This window comes from Crocodylus siamensis, chromosome 1 (assembly GCF_052110815.1).
Source record: "Crocodylus siamensis isolate JL-2025a chromosome 1, ASM5211081v1, whole genome shotgun sequence".
In the NCBI taxonomy this organism is placed as follows: Eukaryota; Metazoa; Chordata; order Crocodylia; family Crocodylidae; genus Crocodylus; species Crocodylus siamensis.
Window position 1 is genome coordinate 424,765,333 of NC_143395.1, and position 6,727 is coordinate 424,772,059.

A 6,727-nucleotide genomic window follows, 5' to 3' on the forward strand; every position below is an offset into this window, starting at 1 on the left:
TGTGGATGCAGGGAGACCGGTGGATGTGAAGCACCTTGATTTGAGCAAGGGATGTATTTGGTAGCCGTGTTGGCCTGGGACAAAAATAAATGCAAAACTCTAGGACTCTTGGGTTCAGAGCTGATACCTGGTATTAGACCAACTAAGAAATCACCAAAAAGTGATCTTTTTCAGCAAGATTTCGGGCACTCAGGGAAAATTAAAGATGCTAAATGCTGAGCAACACGAAAGATTTCTACACCTCCCTGCCTTTCTGCTGTCTGACACCCCAGGGAGGGAATCCTGCCTCCTCTGCCCATCAAAGAGCAACTCACAAAGACCCTCTCACGGGCCCAGAGGAACAGACTTGATATTTCATTGACTTTAGCAAGGCTTTTGCTGTGGTCTCCCCCAGCAATCGCGCAGGCCAGCTGAGCAAGTAGGGGCTGTAAGGTGGATAGAAACCTGGCCGGCGCGTGGGGCTCAGAGGGCAGTCCCCAACACGCCGTCGATTACTACAGTTTGGGGCAGGCAGGAGGGAGCCTGCAAGCAGCTGCCACCGCTCGCGGAGCCCAGGCTGCTCGTAGCCTCCCCGCGCACGGTGGCTGGGTCCTGCCGGGGGTCCGCTGTGAGCCTGAAGTTCGTTCCTGATTCCCAGTTCCCGGTGCCTTATCCCAAGCTAATCTTTACACAGTTAAAGGTTGTTAGGAATGAATTCCCCAGGGCAAGGCGTTAGGCCCCATATTGGTGTGCCATGTACGTCCCTGTGGACAAGGAGCTGACTCTGGGCTGGGATGCTGGGACAGGATCCTTTTCGGATCACCCCAAAGCACTCCTTTCCTCTCTGCCACCCAGAGATGCTGCAAAAGAAGCCTGGGCCGGTCCCTGCTTGACCCCACGCTCAGGTGTTGAGTGCCACCTACCACTCACCCTCCATACCGACAAGCCAGGCATATTGCACCCAATAAGCTCCTGTTATACACTCGATGCACCCCTCCATGGCCTCAAGGAACCCCTCAGGCCACGCCGGCTCCTGCTTTTCACCCTTTTTTTGATGACAGAAAAAGAAAGCAGCGATTCGTCTGCTACAAAAAACTCAGAAAAACCTCTCTGCTGTTAGCACTGCAGATTCTTACTGGGAATCTCTGGGTCTATCACGTGAATCCAGATTGCCCACCTCGCAGTGCCGACACTGCCTGGCCCCCCACTGTACCCTGTGAAGGATCCCATGGCAGCCTGGTTGACAATCAATGAGAGATGAATAGATGTCCCAGGACAGGCGTGGCTGTATGGGACAGGGAAGGTGTCCCCAGCCTGGAGGGGACATGTGATATCCACAAGGTAAGGGTCAATCACAGCTGATGGCTAGAAAATGCTATTTAGAAGTTTGCTTTTGGGAATTGGCTTATAGGTAAACTAGATATGCATTAGATCAGAGCAATGGTCCAGGGCAAAGGCAAGGGTTAGTCGATTTTTTTAAAAGCCTATTTGGGACAGTTTCCTCAAGGCAAGACACAGGCAAACAGCAAGCAGACACACAGGCTGGGAAATTAAAGACATGTACCATGCTGCTCCATAACTTGAGATAAGGTGGCATTGGGTCACAGTGCCCAACTGCAGAGCCCCTGGGGATTTCCAGTTTCGGGGAACAAACCAAACTAGGAGGCCCAGAAAAAGCCCAGATGAGGACGTGTGTATGTGATGGGTTTGTGAAACGAGGAAGTACTCTGACAGGACAGAACGTGGGCAGTGTGACGACCACGGAGAGACTAACCGGTGATGCCCAGAGATTAAGAGTCATCACAGAGTGGGGCAGAAGAGGGATTGCAGAGCAGCAAAGCATCCCCGGGCGGAGAACCCGAGGCCGCTATGAAGAGAGGGCATGCCACCAGCCCGTCTCACCCACCCCGTGCTGGCGTGGGCCCTCCAGGCTGCTGGCAGCTGACGTTCAAGAGAGAACCGCAGCGTAAAGCTCGCATACTGGCCAGATCTATGGTGACGCTGATAACAACCCTGGGACTGGTAGGTACAGACTTGTTTGCGTTCTCCTCATCTGCTCTCACTGTGCATCAGTAAAATTCACCTGTTTTCAGATGGAGAGGTCGCAGCTGGTCTGAGGGTTTGGGTTCACCCAGGACAAAATAGCTGGGTCATAAATCCAGTGCAAAAGCGTGTGCTAAGGGACCCCTCCTGCAGAGAACAAGTGCAAAGCAGGACACACATGGCTGAGGACAGGACGACTAAGTGACAAGGGATCCCCTGCTGAGCCCAAGAAAGGACTTGTCCTGAAGGGGCCTCTTCCCAGTATGGCATATCGCCCTGCTGAACAGGACTGACCCCCCCAACACAGCCCTGAGGAAACAGACTTAGCCTTACCACCAGCTGCTTCTCCAGTGCATATGCTCCATCGTGGATGTCCTGAGCTACCGTTGTAGGGCAGCCACCAGCCCCTGCCCCTTCCGCTGCTGCTGCGGGGAGAAGGGACAGTTAGGAACAGGCAGACCCCCCAGCAAAGGCTGAACGTAATTGCAGAGGTGGTTTCATATCAGCAATATGACCCAGGACAATGCAAAGATCATCTCGTCTGAGCAATGTGGACCGGGGCCATGCAGAGACAGCCACGTGCGAGTCAGCTTGGCAGAATTCAGTGTTTATTTTCTTGCCGCTCTGACAGAGAAGCTCAAAGTTTATTTTTAAGGGGTTTTTTTGCTTTGCATCAATTTAAATTTCCAGGATTGCACAAGATTAGGGGCGTGGGGGCAGAGTATTTAAAAATGACTGCAGACTGCTAAAAGTTTTATAAAAATCAGATGTCCAAATAGAACAAGTAACCATCCATAGAGCAGTAAATTGCACCCGCTTTCAATCCTGCTATTCGTTTGGCAGCATGCTCGTAAAGAAAGCAAAAAAAGTGAAAGATCAATTCAAACAAGAAATCGTGGGTGCTTTGTTACAGTTCCCGCAATGCACAATTGTTCACTGGAACGGGCTCAAATCACAAGGCATGCACCCGGTCGAGAGGATGCTCCACTGCTGCTTCCTTCAATTGTTCCAGTAGATCCACAAAGTCTCTCATCATTGCCTGTACTACCTTTGCGCATCTGTTTTTCAAATGAGTCTTGCTGTTCAAATGCTCAGTAATGCGGTTTGCCTGGGGGGTGACGACTGCCTCACACAATTCGCAGCATAAAGTCTCCATCTCTTCCACCCTTTCTATTTCCAGTTCAGGGTGTTCCCTGCAGTAATGCTGGATAGGTTTTTCTTTGCGACCCATTATTGAACCTGATGGGGGGGAAAGACGCTTATTGCAATGCAGTTAAAATGTAAGAGCAACAATTTTGCAGCAAGCAGAGCAGTCGCGCTGCAGCCACTTCCATCTCCCCGCGTCCCAGGCTCCCTCTTTTGCTTTCTCAGTTCCTTTTCCTGTTCCCAGTCCCCTGGGGCTCCTAGGAGTTGCAGTCCCAATCACAGTCAGCACTGCTCTGTAGGATCGCTCACCCCAGCCTCACACACTCCATCAGCCATCATTAATATGGACCGATCGAACTTGAGGTAGCTGCCCACCAATGCCCTGGACCACGGGACCAGGGGCACAGCAGTCCTCCCACATGCCCTGTAGTCCTGCCCCTCCCCACAGAGTGTCAACTGGCCCCAAACCAGGGTTTAGATAATAATGTGTCGATGAAGGTCTCCCCGCTGTCTGCTCCAACCAGCCCTGCCCCATAAGCCTGAAGCTGGTTTCTTATTCCTTATCCAAAGTTAATCCTTATACAATTAAAGGTTGTTAGTAATGAACTCCACAAGCTAAGGAGTTAGGATGTCATCAAAAATGCATATTTATTAATAAACATGTAAAATAATATATATAGCAAGTACTGAGCCCTGAAAAAAGGACCTTGGATTAGGCTGCAATGATGGGGCCAAATCCTTTTTGGGTCACCCCAAAACACAGGTCTCTGGCACCAAGCCAATAAAGTGGAGGACTGCACATGTAAAAATTTACAGAAGAAATAATTCGAACAATGCATAGATGAAAAACAAAACATGTACTAAAAATCAAACATCTACTAGGGCATATTTTAATTTGGTTTCAAAAAATATTTTTTCTTGATTTATGTGCGTTTCCATGGTGTGCATAGAGGTGATTGCTTCATTGCCCCAAATAAAAACTTACTCTTGTCTTTTGTGGGGGAAGAGGGGATGCATGTGGGGGTGTGGAGGCGAGTGGGGTGTGCACATGGGGTATGTGCAGCGTCTGTGGTGCGTATGCATGGTAGGGTAGGGATGTGCATGGTCTGTGTGTCTGCTGGGAGGCCCCCACCCTTCCTCCCAACTTCGCGCCTCAAAACCCTAACTATGCACCGCCCCTCCTCTAGGCACAGCCAATAGCATCACAAGGACAAATGATTGACATGCATTTCCACCAATGAAGAAAAAAAGGAAGTTTCAAAAAAAGGATGGTCAGGTATAAAAGAGACTAAAGGCCCCCCTACTCCATCCCACCTCTTGCCAGTCCTGCTGCTGCTTCCCCACTTCCCCTCCCTACCTGATGCCCGATGCCGGGAGCGGTGCAGCAGGGGCAGGAGGAGGAGAGGCCGCTGAAGCCGAACCGGTCCTCAAGCTACTACCGGGGTGGCAGTCGGAAAAGAAAGAAGCTGCATAGTTTCTGTGGGAAAAGCAGCTGCACACGCCGGCCAGAGCCAGAGCCCTGCCGCGGGCCAGGCTGGGGATGCAGTGGGTGCTGCCCCAGCAGGAGCCCAGGGACAGCCGGGGCTGGGCCAGATGCAATTAATTGCCGGGCATTAATTGACGATGACTGGATCCAGCATATGCTGTATGTTGCCCACCCCTGGCTTAGTTGTCCCCTTGCTCCCTGTAGAGGCTCTGCACCCCTCTCTCAGCCCCATCCGCACCCTCCCACGGGGCGGGGAATGGACAGACTGCTGATTGTTGGGCGGGGGAGAAAACCCGATGTGGGGATACAGCCCAGCGGGGAGAAACTTACCTTAGCGGCAGCAGGCAGAGGCCAGCGGATCGCCCGCCAGGCGCGCCCACAGGTGAACAAAAGACAGCTGCCATGAACAGAAGCAATTGTATTTGGATACTAGAACTGCCAGCCAAATCGCTAACCACTGAAGAGCATTTATTGCGATGCATCCTCTTGACTGCTGATTGTTGGTTGCACAGGCTCCCTGGATCTTCCTTGGTCCCCGGAATAACTCAGCAAAGGGCATTTCCATGATGTGTGTAGGGAGCCAGTTCCCCCTGGGAGTGCCACACTTAGCCCCTGCCATCGTCGGATGCCCCTTGGCCCTCACCTTGCCTGGTTTTGGGGTAGAAGAGTGGCCATGCCCCCTCCTGTGCTCTCCCAGCTTCTGTGATCCAGCTCCCCATCACGTGGATGCCTCCTCAGTTCATCAACTCCTGGCAGTTGGGTCCTGTCTTTTCTGTTACCTTCTATTTCTGTTGACTCTGGAGGATGGGGAGGGAGCATAGGGATGGTGGGGGGCCCAACAACACTGCCCTGCTTCAAACCCATAGGACATAAAGGGGAAGGTCCTAAAATTCAGATGAAACTGCAGGTCAGGGCAGTACCCAGTCTCTGGCATCAACGTGAGGCACCCACCCTCCCCTTTCCCCTTGTAATACACCTGTTTTCATTTAATATTTGCTTGCAAGGGGCCAGTTTATTCACATTAGAAAGCCCACTTCAAATGTACTTTACCAGGTTTCTGGGCGGGGGTAAATTAGAAACATTGGTGTAAAACTCCTATAACAGCTGTTGTTTGTGCCATGCAGCACCTGGCAGAGCAGCAACATACAGGCCTTCCAGGGTGAGCATCTACTGGCAGGCTGGCACTCAAAAACTGAGCTTCAGGTCGAACACAGACCTGACCCAGGAGAATCCCTGGGTGGTGGTGACATGTGTTTTGGGGTGATCCAAGTGGGCTTTGCCCAGTAATCCCAGCTTAAAATCAGCTCCTTATTCACAGCAATGTAAAAAGCACTCAGGTCTGGGGACTGGCGGGCAGCAGACTGGCTTCAGGGTGGGAAACGCTGTGCCCAGGCTTCTTCACAGGAGCACGATGTGCTTTGAAGTGCCCCAAGAAGGATTTTGCTTGAGAAGCCAGCTCCTCATTTGGGGCAATGTATTTATTCCACAGGGTTAGGTTTGGTGCCTGGTGCTGTGTCAGGGATGACTGTAGTTTTACAAAGAGTTTAATTAATAGATTAGACAGAAATTGATACAGATGATTTGGACAGGGCTGATCCTGCATCAGGCAGGGGCTGGATTAGATGTGGCTTGCGGTGCTGCCTTCCAGCCCCATGGCTCTAGGATATTTGGGCAGGGGCCAGCCTGGCCAGGCCAGTGCTGGGTGGCACTTGGCCAGGGACAAATTCAGTCTGGAAGTTTGATTCCCCACCTGCAGCAGACGGTTTGGGAGCAGCATGCAGGCTGGAAGATGGAGCTGGCTCAGCCTGAGGTCCACCGACAGGAGCAGGGGGATGCACTCCTGCCCCTACATGCACCCCCCCGCAGGCCTCTGCCCCCACCTGGGATAGGAACACAAGCCAAACCCTGCTAGCAACAATCAGGGCCTGAGCCTCTACCGAAAGGTAGAAGAGAGCCCAGGTTCAATCCGTGCTTACAGCCCAGTGTGGACAGGAGCAGCCTTTGGACCCAAGAGAGACTTTATTCCCCCTGCCTTGGCTCCAGCATCCCTGCCCTCCTACAGAGGCTACCCAT